The following is a 24012-nucleotide window of genomic DNA, read 5'->3' as shown; positions in this document are numbered from 1 at the left end:
TAGGCCTATGTAGCAGGGGTGATAGCTAGCACCCAAAATGCTGTGATGGTAGTCCAAGGATACAGTTACTTACAGCAAGGAGATCTTTAGAACTGGTTTTTAGAGAATATGATACTTTCTCATATCTCCTCTCCTCTTGCTTTCTGATCCTGTTCTTACTATAGAGTCTGATGCCTATTATGTATACAAATTCTTAGAGATTGAATGACAATTGTTATTTGATATATGAATCTGTTTTTTAAAATATACATTTTAAAACAACTTCCTTCCCAGCAATTTAATGTTAACAATCAAAAAGCATTGCACACAGGTCACCTTGTTATTATTTATACTATACTATACTATACTGTACTATACTATACTATGTTAGTCTATTCAATGAAAAACTGTACTACTGTATTCTATTCTATGGTATACTATATTGTACTATTCTAAACTATGCTATGCTATAATTACTACTATGTGAATAGCTTGTTACATCGTTGCTATACTTTTGTCCTCGCAACCAGCCTACCCCCCAAAAATGCCTTTTCATTCACTACCCTTGGTAGGTAATGTATCATTATCCCCCTTTTAAGTATGGAGAAAGTGAAACTCAGAGACATCAAGTAACCTGCTGAATATCCCAAACTAATAGCTGTTGGAGTCTGGGCCAGAATGCAGACCACTGCTATGCTTCTTACTTTAGCTACAGAGCATCAGTAAGAAAGCAATTAAATTCAAATACAAGCAAAGCAACCATGCTTCGGTGGATGAATGGAAGAGAGCAGACCTTCCTCAGTCCGTGGAGTAGCAGAAAGAGTGACAAAGAGTTTTAGAATCATAGGGGAGTGGGTTCAGATCCGAGTTCCATCACTTACAAGCTCTGTACCCTTGATAAGTTTCTTAACTTGTCAGACTCAGTTTCCTCATCTTTGAGCAGGCATTTGTAGAATAGTGGTGAGGATTAAAGATGATGTAGATAAAAGTGCCTTGCATAGGGCCTGCACGTGACAGTGCTCAAAAAGAAGATGCTGTTGGTGACAGCATCACCATCATTATTATTACCTCCTCTCAGAGGAAGGATGTTTCCTTTCCCAATCCTTTATTAGAATATTCAGAAGCTGAAGAAGTGTGGTATTGCTCATCCGCCATGAGGCTCTGTTTACATCTTGAATTACTCAAATGAAATGTAAAAACAGCTTCACTGCATCTTAAAGTGCTCATTACTTTAATTCAAACAGCACAGAGTTCCCCTCAAAATAAATGACTCTGTCCATCTGTTTATTTCTCTCTGCTAAACTGATTTCATGCTTTTCTTGGGCTGGTAAGAAACACTTCAAAGACAGCTGATGTAAACTAAGTAGGGAAGTCTACAGCCCACATTACTGGGCTCCCAGTGCCTCTGACAGACTGAGAGGAGCAAGCACATGTTATCCAGTCACTGCAGATCAGGATGCCCACCAACACAGGCACTGCCATTCTGAGGTCTACTTTAGGGAAGGATTTGTTTGGATGCTAGTTTTTTCCATTTTTATATCAATTTCATTTTTGTTTTGATAAAAGGTTTTCACATTTTGTATGATTGAACATAAGTTTATTTCTTAATCATTTAGATCATCACTGTCATAGAACACAATTTAAATCAAAATCTTGATTATAACCCATAATTAATGATTTGGGGTAAATACAAGCCAGAAAAATAAATTTTGTGGAATTGATATATAAAAATTTGTAAAACATATACATGTGTCAGTATTTTGTTACTCTTCCAAGCACTGAAAGCCCATCAACAGATCACCCAGACATGTGCAATAATTAAATTTAGGTGTCTTCAATAATTTTCTTGTTATCAGTCGTATAAAAACCATGAATTTCCATGTTTCTAAGTTCTGTCATTATCTGTCAAAACATATTTAACTGTTTGTGAAATAATTAATCTCTTTAAATATTTAGATGTGTTATATACGGACTTCTATTTACATTCTTGCCCCAGGTCCAACAAAGGTGGGGGTGGGCCTAATCCTGGTGCTCGAACCCGTTTTTCTGAGAGGGCAAGTATAAGACTGACCAGGAAGACAGGGAGGTTTTGACATGGTAATCTCTTCTTTTATGATTTTACATAGAATCAGTCTTCTATGTATCAAATGGACAAGGTTCTCAGATTGCTAAATTATATATAACTAAAAAATATGTATTATTTTTATTGATACATAATAGATGTACATATTTTGGGGGTACATGTAATAATTGGATACATTCATATCATGTGTAAAGAACAAATCAAGGACAATGTCCTTGGCGATACTTAGACAAACTTGAATTCAGTATCATTCTAACTAATTCCTAAACAGTTTTATAACATGCAGAAAATTGAATTAGGAAAATAATTACCTAAAATTTTACCATTTCTGCAAGTCACTCATTTTTAGTTTTCTATATGCCACCTCAGTCCATATCATTCGTATTACTAAAAATAGTACTATGTTTTAAATTCTAACCTAATTAAAATTTTTATATTCTATTTTTTTCCTCTGTTTAACAGTATGGTGGAAGTAATTTTTTTCATGTTGCTACAGAGTCATCACAAATGATGACAAATATTTCATTTATTCCATCTATTTTGTATTGCAAATTTTTGTTGTCTCCAATTCTTTATTATCAAGTATGTTGCAATGTATTATTCTCCCTTTCTCTGCCTGGCCCTATTTGGGGGGTTACATGGTAGAACTAGTAGTAATGTTGATAGCAGCAGCAGAAGAAATCCACTATCCATTATCCAGAACTCTTGGACCAATTATATCTTGGAATTTTGATCTTAGAAAAGTCATATGATAAATATGCTATTTATCAGGCAAAACTCTCAGCAGTGTCTGAAGCAATACCTTATAATCAACCCCAGTGATATTTCAGTAGTGAAATGTGCAAATAGTCTTAAGTACAACACACACACACACACACACACACACACACATGTTGAGGAACTACTCATTCTTATTTTCTCAAGATTTTTTTTTATTAGAAATAAGTGTTTAATTATATCAAATGTTTTTTGAAATCTATGGAAGGTGCAGTAGTACATGCCTGGAATCTCAGCTACTCAGAAGGCTGGGGCAGTAGTATCACTTAAGGCCAAGAGTTTAAGGTTGTAATGTACAATGATCATGTCTGTGAATAGCCACTGCACTCCAGCTGGGGCAACACAGTGAGACCCTGTCTCTAAAATAAAAAAAAAAAACTATGGAGATAATTATATTGTTTTTCTTTTTAGAGCTATTAATATGGTGAATTATATTAACAACTTTTCTAGTATTGAACCATCCTTGCATTCCTGGTATAAACCACAATAAGTTATGATATATTATTTTCTTAATGGAGTGTAGGAGTCTTTTGCATATTTTGTTCAAAAGTTTTTAATCAATATTTACAAGTGATACTGTCTGTAATTTATTTGTGCTATCTTTATCACATTTAGCTATCAATATTGTACTTGCTTCACAAAAACCATTTGAAAGTGTTCTTCATTGTCTACAATCTGAAACAATCTATGGGGCTTTGAGGCTATCCAGTTTCTAAAAGTTTGGGAGAATTACCTACAAAAAATATCTGGGCTTGTGCTTCTTTGGGGGATAGTTCCTTGATAACTTTTTCTTGCTTGCTTCTGTGGAAATTGGTCTTTTTAAGCTTTCTATGATCACTGAGGTCAGTTTGCTAAATTATACTTGCCTAGTATATATTTCCTCTAGTTTTTCACATTTACTTGCATAAATGTGTGCAAAGCATTTTCGTGATTTTTTTAAATGGCCTCTATATCAGTAGTTAAGTCGTCTTGTCATTTCTTAATATATTTTCATTTTCTCCCTTTTCCCTTGAGCTGATTGTCTATTCGTTTTGCTATTTTGTTGATTTTTTTCAAAGAATCAGGATTTTGATTTCTTAATTTGACTTACTGATTTTCTGTTCTGATGTTCTGCTCTGCTTTTATCATTATGATCTCCTTTCTTGTGTTTGCTTTTGTTGTTGTTTCTGGTTTTTAGAATTGGGAATTTAATACGTATTTTTATTTTTTCACATTTTCATTGATATACATGTTTAGGGCTGTGAATTTTCCTCTGATCACTGCTTTAAATGTATACGATATTATGACATGTAGTGTTTTCAGTTTTTTTTTAGTATTTCTGTAATTTATGTTTGTAGCCAAAGGAATTTTTTTTAATATCTTACTTAATTGCATTATGATTAGTAAGTGTTGTTTGCAATATTTCTATTTTATGGAATCTACTTTGTGCCCTAGTATATACAATTACCTGTATTGAAATTTCCATCCACACTTGAGAAGAAAGCATATCCTCATCAGGGTACAATATTACATATATCTCCAAAAGATCTATGCTATTGATCATGTAGTTTAGATATTTTATGTCATTATCTATATTTTATCCACTTGACCTAGCTTATACTGAAAGTACTGTGTGTTATGTTGTATTTACTGATTTTGTTTCTCAGTTTGGGGTGTCCTCTTTGCTTTTCAAAAAATTTAGTATTTTAGAAGGTACTTTTTTTGTTCTAGTGGTTACATTTATATTAATATTTTTATAGCATCCTTAATTCCTTCTTTACTTGCTTAATCTCTCCCTCAGTTTAAAGGAACCATTTCATTCCCCTCTATTACCTATAGAACAGTCAGTGATCTTATTCTACAGTCTCCCTTTTTCTTCTCTTCTGTCACTTTTTAGTTGTATTCTTTTTACTGTATCAGAATATGTAATATTTTTAACCCCTTATGTACTCTATTCTTGTCTTATATCTATAGTTAAACGTATGAAATATTTATCATCTGTCCTTTTACAAAGCTTTCTCATTTATCTTTTGGTTGGATGATGTGCTAGAAGGCTTGATGTGTATAAATTATCTCATTTAATTCCCATAATAATCATATGGGGAACTTACTGTGGTTATTCCCATTTATGAGATAAGAAAATCAAAATTTAGAGATTAAAATATCTAACAAGGGAAACTTCAAAGTTAGCTAAACAGAAAATAACAAGAAAGCGATACAGGCAAATAAAGAAAAGAAAAATTTTAAATCACCTACATATCCACCATCTTGTGGTTACTACTGTCAATATTTTACTCCATCCCCTTTCAGTAAATACACATGAGATTATGCTGAATAAATTGTTTTATAAACTGTTTTTTCACTTAATAGATGGTAAAAATATTTTCTTGTCAAAAATACGTCCATATAATTATATTTAATGACTATGAAGATTCCTTGTGTGCATGTAGCGCAATCTATTTAATTAATCCTCTATTTTTGATCATTTAGTTGTTTCTTTTTTGTTTGTTTGTTTTTAAGTAACGCTGTGATGCATTTCCCAAAGGCCAATTTTTTTTTCACATGCCTTAATAACTGCCTTTGGGTTTAATTTTAAAAGTTAACGTCTTATTTTTAAAATATGCATATTTTAAAAGAGTTAATGGCCTGGAGCGGTGGCTCATGCCTATAATTACAGCACTTTGGGAGGCCAAGGCAGGCAGATCACTTGAGATCAGGAGTTCAAGACCAGCCTGGCCAACATGGTGAAACCCTGTCTTTACTAAAAATACAAAAATTAGCTAGGTGTGGTGGTGGGCGCCTGTAACCCCAGCTACTCAGGAGGCTGAGGCAGGAGAATTGCTTCAACCCAGGAGGCAGAGATTGCAGTGAGCTGAGATCGCGCCACTGCACTCCAGCCTAGGCAACAGAGTGAGACTCCATCTAAAAATAAAAGAAAAGAGTTTTAAAAATTACATTTCTATTAATCTAGCATATTCATATATCAGAATAATGTCATTTATTATATTTTTGAACTTCACTCAATATATTGAGATGTTTGGTCACAGAACTCTGTGCAAATATACACACTCATATTTTAAATGCAAAAAAAGATTAATAACATATTTCTATTAAAATAATTTTAAAACATTTATCACTGAAGATATGGCAAATATTTCTGTAGACCAGAAACATCCAAGGACAAATGAGACCTAAAACTTTGGTCCTACTGGACTTCCAGAATAGAAGCAAAGGGTTCATTCCCAAGAAAAAGGGATCAGACATACCGACTCATGATTCACACTGTGGGAAACATTCTGGGATAAGGTTTTTCAGTGAACAGAGGCTGAAAAAAGTTTCAATTACTGCCTGAGTCTGTGGATGGCATCAAGCTGAATGGTTGGGTGATTAAAGATATAGTCCCATGGAACAAGAGCTCAGGAACTCCAAATACAAGACCCATTTCTGAACTAGGGACCTAAACATGGGGGCCCTGATGAAATCAACCAAATGACATCTAGATAGAGAAGATTGAGTGCAAAGAGAAAAACATAACAAAACTCCCACACAGAATGAACTTGCATGGAAAATGTCAAAGTTCATGAGGAAAACTGAGATATGAAAGATGCCTTCCTGTCCAAAAGAATTTAACTTTGAGGAAATAGATATAGAGGATTCTGAAAAACATTTCAAACTAAATATATTAATCATCTTTAAATAGTTAAAGGAAGCAAGAACAACTATAAAAATAGTAAAGAAGTTCTAGAGGACTAGTAAAGCCACCAGCTAGAAATCCTGAAAATGACAGATATATTCTTTTCAAGAATGGAAGAACCCACAAGGCAGAATAAACACCAGACTGACACAGTTGAAAAGAGAATTAATGGCTAGAAAGATAATACTAAAAAATGAATCTAAATTGCAGAATGAGAGATTAAAAGAAGGAAAATAGGAAGGAGGAATTTAGAAGTCACAGGTAACAGACTGGGAAATATAGGTGTAAAGTTCAAGAAATAAGATTTGGAATGGCAGAAAGGCAGTGTTGAAAAGATGTTAGCTGAGATGTTAACGCAACTAAAGAAAGACTTCATTTACCAAAGAGAAACAAACAAACAAAGAAACCAAAAACAACCACTGAATTGCACTCAGGATAAGTAAAAATTAACCCCTGGACGTATCAGAGTGAAACTGATGGATACGAAGTTTCCTATTACGGTACATTGACGAGATTACATGCTTTGTTTTAATACTTTGGTCACTATTATTGGCTTTGTCCTTCTTGATACAATTCTAAAATACATATGGCTAAATAATGGAACAATGCCTTGTCTTGCTCACAATATAATAAATTATATGAATTAATGAATTTTTTCACCTGAACCTACAAGGACTTCAATATATACCTACATTTCTCTAATTTTTGGCCACCAAGTACCACTTATATGATATTCTTCATACATAAAGACAACAATTGTAGGTTAAATTTTTAAAGATTTATAAACAATTTATAATAGAATATTAAAAATTTTTTTTATTATACTTTAAGTTTTAGGGTACATGTGGACAATGTGCAGGTTAGTTACATATGTATACATGTGCCATGCTGGTGTGCTGCACCCATTAACTCGTCATTTAGCATTAGGTATATCTCCTAAAGCTATCCCTCCCCCCTCCCCCCACCCCACAACAGTCCCCAGAGTGTGATGTTCCCCTTCCTGTGTTCTCATTGTTCAATTCCCACCTATGAGTGAGAATATGCGGTGTTTGGTTTTTTGTTCTTACGATAGTTTACTGAGAATGATGATTTCCAATTTCATCCATGTCCCTGCAAAGGACATGAACTCATCGTTTTTTATGGCTTCATAGTATTCCATGGTGTATATGTGCCACATTTTCTTAATCTAGTCTATCATTGTTGGACATTAGGAAGAAACTGCATCAACTAACGAGCAAAATAACCAGCTAACACCATAATGACAGGATCAAATTCACACATAACAATAAAAAACAAACAACCCCATTAAAAACTGGGCAAAGGACATGAACAGACACTTATCAAAAGAAGACATTTATGCAGCCGAAAAACACATGAAAAAATGCTCACCATCACTGGCCATCAGAGAAATGCAAAATCAAAACCACAGCGTGATACCATTTCACACCAGTTAGAATGGCAATCATTAAAAAGTCAGGAAACAACAGGTGCTGGAGAGGATGTGGAGAAATAGGAACACTTTTACACTTTTGGTGGGACTGTAAACTAGTTCAACCATTGTGGAAGTCAGTGTGGCGATTCCTCAGGGATCTAGAACTAGAAATACCATTTGACCCAGCCATCCCATTGCTGGGTATATACCCAAAGGACTATAAATCATACTGCCATAAAGACACATGCACACGTATGTTTATTGCGGCATTATTCACAATAGCAAAGACTTGGAACCAACCCAAATGTCCAACAATGATAGACTGGATTAAGAAAATGTGGCACATATACACCATGGAATACTATGCAGCCATAAAAAATGATGAGTTCATGTCCTTTGTAGGGACATGGATGAAATTGGAAATCATCATTCTCAGTAAACTATCCTAAGAACAAAAACCCAAACACTACATATTCTCACTCATAGGTGGGAATTGAAGAATGAGAACACATGGACACAGGAAGGGGAACATCACACTCTGGGGACTGTTGTGGGGCTGGGGGAGAGGGGAGGGATAGCATTGGGAGATATACCTAATGCTAGAGGACGAGTTAGTGGGTGCAGCGCACCAGCATGGCACATGTATACATATGTAACTAACCTGCACATTGTCCACATGTACCCTAAAACTTAAAGTATAATAATAAATAAATAAATAAATAAATAAATAAATAAAATATTAACTTTAAATGTAAATGGACTAAACGCTCCAATTAAAAGACACAGACTGGCAAATTGGATAAAGAGTCAAGACCCATCAGTGTGCTGTATTCAGGAAACCCATCTCACGTGCAGAGACACACATGGGCTCAAAATAAAAGGATGGAGGAAGATCTACCAAGCAAATGGAAAACAAAAAAAGGCAAGGGTTGCAATCCTAGTCTCCGATAAAACAGACTTTAAACCAACAAAGATCAAAAGAGACAAAGAAGGCCATTACATAATGGTAAAGGGATCAATTCAACAAGAAGAGCTAACTATCCCAAATATGTATGCACCCAATACAGGAGCACCCAGATTCATAAAGCAAGTCCTGAGTGACCTACAAAGAGACTTAGACTCCCACACAATAATAATGGGAGACTTTAACACCCCACTGTCAACATTAGACAGATCAATGAGACAGAAAGTCAACAAGGATACCCAGGAATTGAACTCAGCTCTGCACCAGGCGGACCTAATAGACATCTACAGAACTCTCCACCCCAAATTAACAGAATATACATTTTTTTCAGCACCACACCACACCTATTCCAAAATTGACCACATAGTTGGAAGTAAAGCTCTCCTCAGCAAGTGTAAAAGATCAGAAATTATAACAAACTGTCTCTCAGACCACAGTGCAATCAAACTAGAACTCAGGATTAAGAAACTCACTCAAAACTGCTCAACTGCATGGAAACTGAACAGCCTCCTCCTGAATGACTACTGGGTACATAATGAAATGAAGGCAGAAATAAAGATGTTCTTTGAAACCAACGAGAACAAAGACACAACATACCAGAATCTCTCGGACACATTCAAAGCAGTGTGTAGAGGGAAATTTATAGCACTAAATGCCCACAAGAGAAAGCAGGAAAGATCCAAAATTGACACCCTAACATCACAATTAAAAGAACTAGAAAAGCAAGAGCAAACACATTCAAAAGCTAGCAGAAGGCAAGAAATAACTGAAATCAGAGCAGAACTGAAGGAAATAGAGACACGAAAAACCCTTCAAAAAATTAAGGAATCCAGGAGCTGGTTTAAAGGATCAACAAAATTGATAGACCGCTAACAAGACTAATAAAGAAGAAAAGAGAGAAGAATCAAATAGACGCGATAAAAAATGATAAAGGGCATATCACCACCGATCCCACAGAAATACAAACTACCATCAGAGAATACTACTAACACCTCTACGCAAATAAACTAGAAAATCTAGAAGAAAAGAATATTTAAAATTTAAACTAAAGCATTAATGATAATTTCATGCGTCAACTTTATGTTAAGTTTTTATTGTTTGTAATCTTTCATCAACTTATCCATACCAGGCCCACTGTGAACTTTCCCCAGCTCTACTCAGTCCCTCTCATCATGGCCATATGTCTTACCTCCTGGCCAAAGATGCTCTAACTACAGCTCACTCTATTCCCAAGATTCTAAAAGTTAGCTACTGCCACCAAGTCTGCATTAAGCAGCAGCTGTCTGTGGTGTCAGCTGACAAGGAGAGGACTCCACACCTGTGCACTGGCTGGAGTGGACCCTTCGGTATTCTGGAGTCTCCATGGGTGTCCAGAAGGGCCGGGTGATGAACAGAGAGCAGGGCCTCAGGTGGACTTCAAACACTGGAAGAGGAGAGGCAAAGGGAACCAGAAGATAAATGTGTCAACCTGTGTCCCACTTCCATCCCTCTCCCCAACTCACCCCTTCCCAAGGGTTATTCTGGAACACGTAACGTATGGTCTCAATGATGACATCTCTGTAAGAATAAGTGACTGAGCTGTATTTGGTATGGAATTTGACCACCTCAATAATGCACTATCTTGCATTTGATCTCCCCCCTTCCCTTAATCAATTCTCCTTTTCCCTAACTCTTCCTTTCCTGAGATTGCACCTACCAATAAAGTGTTAACAGGTAATCTTTGCCTTAGGCTCTGTCTTCTAGGGAACCTGGGCTAAGACTGTTTTACTATCTGACAGATAAGTTGAGCCACAGGCCATGTTCTGTATCCAGTCGATTTCTCTCTTTGCTCTTTATAGTCACTATATTAGAAAATACAAATTTACAGTCACGGCTTGTCAGGAATGGCAGCAAGTTTTTGGTGACTCTGACAAATGTTTCTAGATTGAATATGGACATAGAAATTATGAAGGGATTTTCCGGTGAAGACTACTTTCATCATTCAGTCAGATGCTAAATCAATGAGCATATCGTATTCGAAAGCCAGAAGGTTGAATATTTCAACTTGAGAGATAGCAGCAAATGGATTCTCAATTTTGCTCTTATTACATTATCGCATTTGATTTTGGAAAGTATTTCTGCATGTCCTTATAGTTCTCATTTTCTGACGAGTGTATAAAATCAAGTGATGGAAAACATAATATTCTTCGTAGTTATGTTATTTGCACCACACTTTGGTCTTTGTAAGGGATCCTAACACTTTATCCTCAGCACTAAAAAAAATTTTTTTTAACTGAAATAATAGTCTTATATTATTTAAAACACTTACACTAAGAAACAACAGATGGTTAGACTCCTAAAATCATGGAAATGGTCTTCACAAGAATTATGAGAGCCATGATTCTATTATTTTTATCAGACCCTTGTTTTTTAACATGCTTTTATGAAATTTTCTAACACACAGAAAAGTTGAAAGAATTGTACTGTGAACACTCATAACTACCTAGATTCTACAGTTAATATTTACTACATTTGCCTTATACATTTATCACTCTTTCCATACTCCTATCCATCCACCAATTCATTTTATTTTGATACATTTTAAAGTAAATTGAAGCATGCATTAACTAGAGTTCAAAATTTTTTATAGTTCCTTGTGAAAAATAGAATGTACACACAATGAATGCATAAATCTCAAATGTACTGTTCTATGAGTTTTGACAGATCTAAACAAACACTTATGTTACCCAAACTCCTACTAATATAGAGAGAAGTACCATCATTCCAGGAATATCTCTCATACTTTTTCCCAGACAATCCGCACAACATCTGTCTCCCAGAGACAATCAGGTTCTGACTTTTTTTTTAACCAAAGATTAATTTTGCCTGTTCTAGAACTTCATATAAATGAAATAATAGAGTATGCAGTATGCATTATTTTCTGTAAGGCCTTTTTCACACAGCATAACATTTTAAAGATTTGCCCAACCCATTGGCTGTGTCAGTAGTCCATTCTTTTACATTTCTGTTCTGTATTACTTTGTATAGATATACCATAGTTTACTTAATTACTCTCCTGTTGGTGGATATCTGAGCCATTTCCAGTTTGTAGCTATTATAAATAATCCTGTTATGAACATTCTTGTGTAAGTATTTTTGTGGATATGTTTTTTTTCCTGGTTGAATACCTATGATTGGAATTTCTGAGTCATAAGGTCAGCATATGTTTACTTTTATAAGAAACTGCTAGACCTTTTCCCCTAAATGATTGAAGCACTTTAAAGGTCATCAGCAATATGAGAGTTTCAATGGCTTCACATGTTTGCTAACATTTGGTGTTGTCTATTTAAACAAATTTAAAAGAAAAAAACAAACAACCCCATCAAAAACTGGGTGAAGGATATGAACATACACTTCTCCAAAGAAGACATTTATGCAGCCAAAAAACACATGGAAAAAATGCTCAGCATCACTGGCCATCAGAGAAATGCAAATCAAAACCACAATGAGATACCATCTCACACCAGTTAGAATGGTGATCATTAAAAAGTCAGGAAACAACAGGTGCTGGAGAGGATGTGGAGAAATAGGAACACTTTTACACTGTTGGTGAGACTGTAAACTAGTTCAACCATTGTGGAAGTCAGTGTGGTGATTCCTCAGGGATCTAGAACTAGAAATACCATTTGACCCAGCCATCCCATTACTGGGTATATACCCAAAGGATTATAAATCATGCTGCTATAAAGACACATGCACACGTATGTTTATTGCAGCACTATTCACAATAGCAAAGACTTGGAACCAACCCAAATGTCCAACAACGATAGACTGGATTAAGAAAATGTGGCACATATACACCATGGAATACTATGCAGCCATAAAAAATGATGAGGTCATGTCCTTTGTAGGGACATGGATGAAAGTGGAAACCATCATTCTCAGCAAACTATCGCAAGGACAAAAAAACCAAACACCGCATATTCTCACTCACTGTTGGGAATTGAACAATGAGAACACATGGACACAGAAAGGGGAACATCACACTCCGGGGACTGTTGTGGGGTGGGGGGAGGGGGGACAGATAGCATTAGGAGATATACCTAATGCTAAATGACGAGTTAATGGGTGCAGCACACCAACATGGCACATGTATACATATGTAACTAACCTGCACATTGTGCACATGTACCCTAAAACTTTAATAATAATAAAATTTTTTAAAAAGACAAAAAAAATTTTAGCCATTGTAGTGGGTATGTAGTGTTCTATGAAAATGTCATTATGGCTCTAGTTTGCATTTACCTGTTGATGTTGAGCATATTTGCATGCGTTCAATAGCTATTTGTATATGTCTTATGAAGAATATTTGTCAAATATTTTACTTGATTTATATTGAGTTATTTGTCCTTTTAGTATTGGGTCATAGGAATTGTTTATGTGTCTTGAATATGCATTTTCTGTTAGATATATATTTTATAAATATTTCCTCCTAGTCCATGTCTTGTCTGTTCATTTTCTTATCAGTGTCTATTGATGTGCAAAAGTTCCTGATTGCAATGAATTCTAATATATCATTTTCTTTTGTGTTTATTGTGTACTGTCTTACCTTAGAAAAATTTTTCTACCTCCAATTTGCAAAAATATTATCTACTACATAGCTGGATGTCTTAGTTTTTATATTAAGGCTATGATCCACCTAGAATTAATTTTTGTGCATTGTATAAGGGAGAAGTAAAAGTTCATTTTTTTCTCATATGGATATATATAGTGGTTCCACAACCATTTGTTGAAAAGACTTTGCTCTCTCTATTGGATCAAAAATCAATTGAACATCTATAAAACACTTTATCCAACAAGAGCAGAACACACATTTTTCTCTAGTGCACGAGAATCATTTTCCAGAGTAGAACATATGTTAGGCCACAAAACTAGTCTTAATAGATTTAAATCATTGAAATCATACGAAGTATGCTCTCCAATTATAATGGAATAAAGTTAGAAAAATTAGAGAATTCACAAATGCAGAAATTAAACAACATTGTTCTAAATAAGTAATGGATCAGAAGAGAAACCACAAGAAAAGTTAGAGAACACTTTGGGATAAATGAAAACAAAATCACAGCATACCAAAACATACAGGACACAGTGAAAACAGTGCTTAGAGGGAAATTTGTAGCTATAAAAACCTACATTAAAATTAGAAAAATCTCAAATCAATAATCCAATCTTCTGCCTTAAGGAAATAGAAAAAGAAGAGCAAACTACACCCAAAGCAAGAGAAAGAAATGAAAGATTAAAGGTAAACAAAATAGAGAATAGAAAAACAATAGAGAAAATCAATAAAACCAAAAGTTGGTTCTTTGAATAGATCAACAAACATTGCCAATAGGCAGATGAAAAGATGCTCAACATCGTTAGCCATTAGGGACATGCATATTAAAACCATGCTACTACTTCACACCCACTACGATTGCTATAGCAATAATATTTTTTTCCTTGAGATTTTTTTTCCTTCAAATTTTCTTTTAAGTTCTGGGGTACATGTGCAGATGTGCAGGTTTGTTACATAGGTAAACATGTGCCTTGGTGGTTTGCTGCACAGATCAATCCAACACCTAGGTATAAGCACAGCATTCCTTAGCTATTCTTAATGCTCTCCCTCTCTCCACCCCTACCCCCACCCCAGCCCCCAACAGGCCCCAGTGTGTTGTTCACCCCCATGTATCCATGTGTTCTCATCGTTCAGCTCTCACTCACAAGTGAGAACACAAGGTGTTTGCTTATCTATTCCTGAATTAGTTTGCTGAGGATAACAGCTTCCAGCTCCATCCATGTCCCTGCAAAGAACATGATCTCATTCATTTTTATGGTTGCATAGTATTACATAGTGTACCTGTACCACATTTTCTTTATCCAGTCTATCATTGGTGGGCATTTGGGTTGATTCCATGTCTATGCTGTTGTGAATAATGCTGCAATGAACATATGTGTGCAGGTATCTTTATAATAGAATTGTTTATATTTATTTGGGTATATACCCAGTAATAGAATCGCTGGGTCAAGTGGTATTTCTGACTCTAGATCTTTGAGGAATTACCAATAATAATTATGGGCAAGGATATGGAGAAATTGGAACGCTCATACATTGTCACTGGGAATGTAGAATGGTGCAGCTGCTGTGGAAAACTGTTTGTCAGTTCCTCAAAAGTTAAACACTGCGTTACCGTATGACCTAGAAATTCCTCTCCTAGTTATATACCCAAGATAATTGAAAACATATGTTGACATAGAACTTGTACACAAATGTTCATAGAATCATTATTCATAATACTGAAACAATGGAAACCACCCAAATGTTCATCACTAGATGAATGGATTAACAAAATATAGTGTAATATACCCATTCAATGGAATAGTATTCAGCCATGAAAAGGGAAAGAAGAAATACTGATACATGTACAACATGAATGAACGTTGTAAACATTACACTAATAAAAGAAGCCAGACACAAAAGTCTACATATTATATGATTTGGTTGATGTGAAGTATGCAGAATAGGCAAATCCATAGAGATTAAGAACTAGATTAGTGGTTGCCAGGGGATGGGGTGTAAGGAGTAGAGGAGTGACTGCTAACAGTTATGGGTTTCGTTTTGGAGTGTTCACAATGTTCTGGAATTAGGTAATGGTGATGATGGCACAACATTGCCAGTATACTACAAAAACCATATGCTTTGTAAAATTGCACACTTTACAATGGTGACTTTATGTAATGAGACTTTTTATTACAATACAATTAAGTTAAACAATTAATTGATGGCATAAGTTTGGATCTATTTCTGAGCTTTCTAGTCTGTCCCACTGATCTATTTCTTTCTTATACCAGCACCACACTGTCTTGATTACTGAAGCTTTATTGTAAGCTTCAAAGTAAGGTAGAATAAGTCTTCTGGCTGCACTCTTCTTTTTTAACATAGCTTTGAATATTTTAAGTTATACCCCTGGACTTCGAAAACTTTGGTGCATAATTTCTTTTTCACAGGAAGCATATACCAGTGTATTAAAGCATTCTTGTACCTTACTGCCTTGTTAGCATACCAAAGTGAAAAAATACATACATGGTGTAATTTGCTTATATTCACAGAGGTCAATATTTTCTTCAGCACTAAGTCATGACCAGAAAGAACAGTGTTCACTCCCAATTGCCCTTTTTGAATAAATCAGTCTGTAGATTGGTGTTCAGATAAGACTTCTTAGTGTGTACGTGGAAATTCCTTTTCTTGTTGAATACCTGCCTGGTGTTTCATCAATATGTAGCAAAATATGCCTTTTTCAGTTTTATCTTAGTTCACAAAATGCCATTACCTAAATTCCTGTACATGAATTTTTTTCTGTGATCAACAAAACAAAAGCTAATCATCATTTCTGCCTTATACAAGCACCATAATATTCCAGGACCTGATTTATGCACTCTGTATCATTGGTTTCTTCCAATCGTGAGCCTGTATATGGGAGAGTAATTGCTCTCCCACATTGTAAGCCACTGTTGTTATGCTATGTCCATCTGTCTCATTTGATAAAGGAATTTCACCAATAGCTTGACTTCTTTCTCTAAGTGTAATATATGTTATATTGGTTATCATTTCCTAAGCTTCTCAGGAGTAACACTCTTTCCTTTTTATGCTATAAGGAGTGTGACTTTGAAGGATGCTTCTGTAGTTTTGGTCTCTTGTTTGCCTTTAGCAACAATGTTCATCAATTTCATGCTAGAAAACATTATTTTGTGCTTATTATGGAAAATATAAATTTATTTACTAGAGAAGTGGCTGTGTTTAGAGAGAATTTTTTTTTTAATGTGGTGGTTTCATGCCACGATTTGGCAGTTCCATATCAGACAAAACACTTAGAATTGAGAATGAATAGCTGGCTGGCTCAATAAAATCTAATTTTCAGATTCATCGTAGTTCTTCCTACTCCCTTTTTTCTTTCTTGACTGTGTATGAAAAGCCATCGCACTTGCAAATACAGGTGTCCCAGCACACAGAGATTCACATCTTTTTGAATGTGAATTCACAGAGCAGCCCACAATTTGCACTGGAGCAGTCCCCTGGAGCAGCCCACAATTCATGTTTTACACATTATTTTGAATTGTGTTATCACTACTCACATCAGTCAGTGACTTCTGAATTATTGATCCTTTCAGTTCATTGAGAATATGATACAACAATATAGTAACAACAATAAATTCAAATTTAAGAAATGAAATAATAACCCAAAAGGACAGAAAAAGGTTTTAACCAATGTTAAGTACACTGATTCTCTGAAATTAGTCAAGACAGAGTAACAAATGCAATTTTACTAGTGCATAACCAACATTTAAGAATGTAATGGTTATTAGCACTATAACTAGATTTCTAGAAGATCATAATGAAGTTCACATTTCAAACATATATAAACAGAATTTCTTTAAGCCTTTTTTCCTCTGAAACCATGAAAAGACCTGGAGAACCCTTTAAAGACTATCAAAGACCACCCAGATTCTCAGGACTCCCTGAAGAAACGCTGGTTTATAGACCTATATCTCTATTGAGATGCATAATAAAAAAAATGGTTAAATGTGGCCAACTAGCAAGCCTAATTTCTTGAAATGCTTCACTAAGTTGTTATTCAGCTCTGCCAACAGTCTGTCCCCATGCCTGTTGAACAAGCTACAGTTCTCAAACACCTCCCAGGCTGTTGAACTTCACGCATTGCATTGCCAAATTATCATCAAGAAAGCTTCTATCAGCTTTTATTTCCCACCAGCTGTGAGTGAGAAAGTCCATCTCCCCCATTCCTCACCAGTTCTGGGTAAAGAGATGTTGCATTCCACATGACGTTTAGATTTTAAAAACAGCCCTTAAAGCAAAAGATCAGATACAGTTCAAATGACTCTCAAAGATCCCTTATGTTGTCCATGAAGTACAGAGACAAGAGATAGGTCCTCATCTCTTATTACAAGTGCAATCTAGAGTTTAGGCTTATTGAGTGGAATAGTGGGTAGAATAACTCCAATTATTTTCCTTGGGATTTTTATCTCCTTTTTATTTGTTTTTGGCAAAATTATGTTTAAACTCATGTAAATTAAATGTAATTATTTTGTAAATTGCCTTTGTCGTTTTTACACTTGGAGTTTTCATCATTTTCTTACATTAAGGCTATCATTATATTACCATTTCAAATACGTTACCTAGTACGTCATCTCTGTGCATGGTGTTGCATGTATATATTTGTGTGTATATGTGTGTGTGTGTGATATATGTGTGTGTGATCTGTTTATGACCCTACTCACCACAAGATTAAATATATAACACCCTAAATTTAATTGTGGAATACTTCATGTTTTTCGTATTTGAATTTTTTATCTTCAGGGATTTTGTTTTTATTTGCAGCATGAAGTAAACATCTACACTTATTTTTCCCCAAGAGGTTAAACAATGATCTCCTGAAGGGACATCCTTAAAATATCTCTGATATTTTTATATTTTCCCATTCTGGTTTTCACACAAAACTTTCGGCTGTTATTAATCTGAAAGAATGGTGCTACTTCAGTGGTTTGGTTATAAATAAGACAATGCAGAAAAGAAAGCAAGCAAGATTTTTAATCCTGTGGCAAAGCTGTTAATTGTCCTTCAATATCAGTTTTTGCCTTCTTCCTTAGTAACAGAACTCCCAATTATTAGCTGAGTACATGACAACCCAGAATAAAAAACTATATAATTACTAGCTTTCCTTGAAACTCGGAAGTATCTGGGTTTTGTGAAATGTCTTTAGAGGGAAGAAGCATTAATATCCTTGCCTTTACTTCTTTTTTGATTACTGAGATGTGAATGTGATGGCTGGAGCTAAAGCAGCCATATTGTACTGTATGGTATCATGTAAAACAGGCCAGAGCAACAAGACAGGAGTAGTCAGGGCCCCTGACTTCATGGAGCTGGGATATCAGTCCTCAACTTCATGCTCCTCTTCTTTTATCCAAGAAACAGAATTAACTTCTAGGTAGTTTAAAACATTGTTTTGAATAGATTTCTTTTATATAGAGCTGAACCTAGTCTTGAATTATGTGAAGCCACAGGGAGGGCTTATATTTTACTCAGTATTACATGCACGGAACTTGACACTGGGTATAGAACACAGTAAATACTCAATAAGTGTGCATAGGAGGCATACATTTCTATTTACAGGCAAGATAGTAGTGACTGTGAGAATTTCAGGTAAGGTGATAAAATATATATCTTTTCACATCTTTGGTTGGGGCCTATGACTTTGAAACCTTAAAAGAAACATCAGACCCTCTCTACTATATTTTCTGAAACAATCATCTTTCATGGACAACATTTTAGAATGACATTTTTGTTGGACTTTTATTTTTTTAAGAATGGGCAGATCTGGGAATGCTCACCACCATTTTGATGCACTTTCCCTTGGAGCAAACCATGAATGGGGGTGATGAATGCTCTAGAATAGATCCCAGCCAAGCTCTGGCACTGCGGTGACAGCTCTCTGCAAGGTTTATGCACCTATTTAATTGCAGTTACATCCATCTCCATTCCCTGGGGGCCCATCTTTATAGAGAAACAGGCTGTTGGCTGAGGATGTTGGAGTTGAGCATTCCTTGCTAATTATTTAATTTTCATCTGGCACAAACTGAAGCGGCTTAAGTTTGGTGGAAACTATAAGTCAATTATCTTCCTTTGCTAACAAGAACCCTACCACTTGTAACAAAAAACAAACACAAAGCTCTATTCCTCGCTCTTGCCCTCAACCCTGGCCAATGAAACTGCCTTTCTCGTACATTTTCTGTGCATGGAATAATGGCAGTGAGCTCATGCTCTTTGTTATAAATCCAAGGCACTGGTAAAAATGTAGTGTAGGCAAAAGCACTGGCATCTCATGTTTCCATTCTTGCACAAGTTCAAGCCTTTATTTATTGCATATTCAGTTAATCAAATGCTAGCTGGAACTGTAATACTCATAACAACCCCATGAGGAATATATCAGAAAACGGAGCCTTGGAGGGTTGACATTACTTACCCATGGTCACATAGCTAACAAATAGCAAAACAAGGGTTTGAACCCAGCTATGTCTTGGTTCTGATTTAGGTCCCGGACCATGGCTGCATTATCTTTACTGCTATGAAGGCCTCTAACTTCCTTTTTTCCTTAACTAAACCCTATTCACCTTTCAAAACACAATGCAGGAGCCACTTTTCTTCAGGAAACCATCCCTAGTGTCCTAGACTAAGGCCCCTTTGTGCTCCTGTAATGGACTGAACCTTCATTCCAATAAAATGTTCTTTTGAGCATTTCTATAGTATGTGCTATAAATGTTTTACATAGATTGCCTACTTTAATTCTCAGAAGCCCTCTGAAGAAGGCCACTCTGATTATGGACAATCTGTGAGGAAGACACTTGAGTAGATAGAAACTGGGATGCCTATTCAAGTCTTTTTGATCCCAAAACTTGTATATTTACCCATTATGGTATAATGCATTATAGTGAATTTAAGTATTAATTTGACTATCTCCTTGATGGACTCTATGTTCTTTAAGACTAGGGACAGTTTCTTAATTCATTTTTTACTCTCAATGTGTAGTATAGAATCAGACACTAGCTCATTTGAATTTACATCTCTCTCCTCCTCTACTGCCCCTTGAATGTGTTCCTATTACATGAGATGGAAATATTAATTTTTTGTAATAGACATAGCTCCCCCCAAAAGTGCATGTGCTAGTAAAAATACAGAACTGGAGATTCATCTTCCTGTTGCATATACATGCTCACAACTTCATTGAACTTTTTTCCAGGTATTTCCAGGTATGTGATGTAAAATACCTTTTCAAAGAAGTTCCCACACAGGAATGTTCCTTGTGGTTGTCATTAGTGCTGATTTACCAAGTATTTCCCATGCTCCCTTCTGGGAACATGTTAGGATTTCCCTTTCCTGCCTTCTTGAGTTAGGTGAGCCCATGTGACTTGCTTTGGCTAATGCAATGTGAATAGAAGTGACAACTGTCACCTCCAGGTGAAAGCTGCAAGAGTCCATGCATGATTTCCCACTGGTCCAGTGACCAATAATGTTTGAAATATGACTGTGAAGAGCAGAGCCCACACTGCTGACCTGCAGCGAACACTGGTGTGAGTAAGACCCAAACCTTGGTTGCTATAAGCTATTAAGAGTTGGTGGTTGGTGACTACAACCTTGTGACGAAGTCTATCCTGATTGAGATGCTATTGAAATTGTCCAATGAGAGAGTGATTCTTGGCATTTTAATTTTACATCAAGGAATGGAAAGAAAAGTCATTAAACTCGGGCTTAACCCTAAAAGGTTTAGACCTACTAGAAGTTTACTGGCTGTCTTCATGCTTAAGAACATTCTTACTCAGAGGGTGCGGCTGATCATCTGTCCTCCATCTTCACTGGGGGCTGAGAAGACTGAAATGAGCCGAAGCTACTGCTGAAGGGATTTAAGTGAGGTGAGCAAAAATATTCTGAGGATCAGAGAGGTGGAATGACATCCTGGAACCTCCTTCCTCTGCTCTTCTGAAATCACCAGGGACATCCACCTGCCTGAGACTGTGTAGTGAGTGTGTACCAGGAGAGGGATGAACCTGTTGCTTTCAGGGAGCCTTCTGGCTTTATTATTTTATGATATCTTCAATCTTGGCTGGTTAGAAGATTCATTTGTACATTTAAGCAGATTTTCCCAGGGTGTAAATTCCCCCCAGAGATAAATTAAACACTTTTAGGGATACAATCAGTCTGTGAGGCCACCATGGTACCATTCACTGCTTTGCAGCAGCAATTTACCAAATGGTACCCTGGTGACTTAGAGAGTGAATGCACATCTGTAAAGAGGCTTCCTTCACATCAAGGGATGCATGCTCAGAATTCTCCCTGCAATGCATGGACAGCTGAGGGTGGAAAATGGGGAGAATGAGGCCCCTTGGTGCTCTTATGTTTTCATCACATCTCATGCAGGGCTGCTGTGTCAGTGAAAGATAAGCCAAGGCCAATGAGTAAGGGAGGTGAACTGGAGCTCCTGAGTGTAAGCTGTTTCCCCTTGGTTAGAGTCACCTCCCTGAGGATCTTCCCTCCCTAGGGGGCCTGTTGTGCTGCCTGCTACTTTTCTGCCCAGGATCCCCAGTGTCAAGGGCTTTTCCTGGACTACATTCCCAAGGAGTTGGCCCATGCTTTAGCTCTGCCTTGTCTTTTTTAACTCATTGGCATACAACTGTGTTATTTGTCCTTCCTTTAGAATCTTATATGCATTCATTCAACAATCAGCAACCACTTACATTCAGAATAAAGTTTTAGTTAATTGCACAGGTTCTTGAATGACATAAATCTGAGTTCGAATCTTGGCTTCACATTTACTAGTCTTCTGCATCTATGCCTCACTTTATCCATCTGTAAAATAGGGGTAATAATGGTACCTCCTTCGTGATGTTACAGTAAGGATTAAAGGTCCTTACTTTGTTAAATTTGTGTAGGACAAAAAGACAAGGAAAGATACATGATTAGGAAGAAACTAGAGTAAGAAGAGAAGGAGGAGGAAGAAAAGGAAAAGCAGTGGACCAGGGCAGTGGGGGTGTGCCTCTTTCCCCACATTAAATCCATGTAAAAGAATTAATAATGTGCTCAGTATAGAATAAATATTAGCTATTATTACTCACTATCTACTGTGCACACCAGGCACTGAAGTGCTAGAGATGTAAACAGAAATAAGACATGGTCCCTACGCACAAGAAACTCATAGTCTGGAACACGGATTCTCAAAGCATGATCCTGAGCCACCATCAGCAGCAGCACCTGGGACCTTTTTGGACAAAGGAATTCTCTGACTTCACCCAGACATACTGAATGAGAAACTCTGGGGCCCAGAAATCTGTTTTAACAAGCCATCTAAGGGACTCTGATCCTCACTCAATTTGAGAATCTCTGCTTTATAGTAGAGGGATAATAGTGCCTTATATCTGTGAGTGCTTTAAAATGTTCAAAATGTTGCTACATGATTTTAATACTCACAACGGTCTTGCAAAAGTAGAATAGTTATTTCCCTTTCAACTGAGGAGCTGAAGGTCCTGGCTTACTAATAGGACTGCACTTGTGTTCAGGCACCCACTCCTCCAGCAAAGGTGACCTTCCAACTATTCAGGAATAAATCTCAATTAGCCTAAGCCAATTCTGGTACTCCCAGTTCCTTTTTAAGTGGCTGGTTTACAAGTAGGCTTGTGAATAAGTTCTTGCCAACAGACAAGACTGAAAGTCTGTTGAGGGGCTACTTGGAATTGTCTTCTCTCTTAAAGAAAAATGAGGTTGGAAGTTTAAGACCAGGCTGACCAACATGGAGAAGAAACCCTGTTTCTACTAAAAATACAAAATTAGTTCAGTGTGGTTGCACAGGCCTATAATCCCAGCTACTCGGGAGGCTGAGGCAGAAGAATCAGTTGAACCCGGGAGGCAGAGGTTGTGGTGATCTGAGATCATGCCATTGCACTCCAGCCTGGGCAACAAGAGGGAAGAGCAAAACTCTGTCTCAAAAAAAAAAAAAAAAAAAAAAAAAAAAAAAGGCACAAGGACAAGATAGCCCTCTTCTGCTGGATGTAATACCTAGAGCAGTGGCAGCTATTTTGTCAGCATGAGGGATTCAGGTGACATTCAGAGGATGCAGAGAACAGAGATGGAAAAACCCTTGTTGATATCACTGAGCTACAAAATTAGCCCAGCCCAGGTCCATCTTAACAGAGTAACTCTTACATTATGACATATTTTCCTTTTGCTTATGACATTTTGAGTTGAGTTTTTTGTTCCTTGAAATGGAACATAATTTGATACAGTCTAGCATGGAGAAAGACTTATCAGGGTAAAAGAGCTTGCCATCTCAACACATGTCCTGAGATTCTAAACCCCTGCTCTTTGCATAGCAAAACTTGCTAATGGATGATGATGACTCTGATCTCTGATGAATGGGGTCAAACAAATACACGAATTCTCATGCATACCTCTTATCACATTCCCACATCATGCCCACCTCTGCCCCCTCAACTAGCATCTTGAGCTGAGACTCTAGGCTGTCATA

General features: G+C 36.4%; 1 long non-coding RNA gene across 1 annotated transcript in view; it reads right to left on the bottom strand.

Annotated features, from left to right (window-relative positions):
• Nucleotides 1-2959: 2959 nt before the first annotated feature.
• The window catches only part of LOC134729078 (uncharacterized), a 36954-nt gene continuing 15901 nt past the window's right edge, over nt 2960-24012 (bottom strand). The window contains exons 2-3 of the long non-coding RNA XR_010109930.1: nt 10227-10331; nt 2960-5740 (exon numbers count right to left, since the gene is read on the bottom strand). This is a non-coding gene — a long non-coding RNA (uncharacterized LOC134729078). The remainder of the gene's footprint in view (nt 5741-10226; nt 10332-24012) is intronic.

Source organism: Pan paniscus, chromosome 16 (genome assembly GCF_029289425.2).
Source record: "Pan paniscus chromosome 16, NHGRI_mPanPan1-v2.0_pri, whole genome shotgun sequence".
NCBI classification, from domain to species: Eukaryota; Metazoa; Chordata; class Mammalia; order Primates; family Hominidae; genus Pan; species Pan paniscus.
This window is presented reverse-complemented; position numbering and strand designations above follow the sequence as displayed.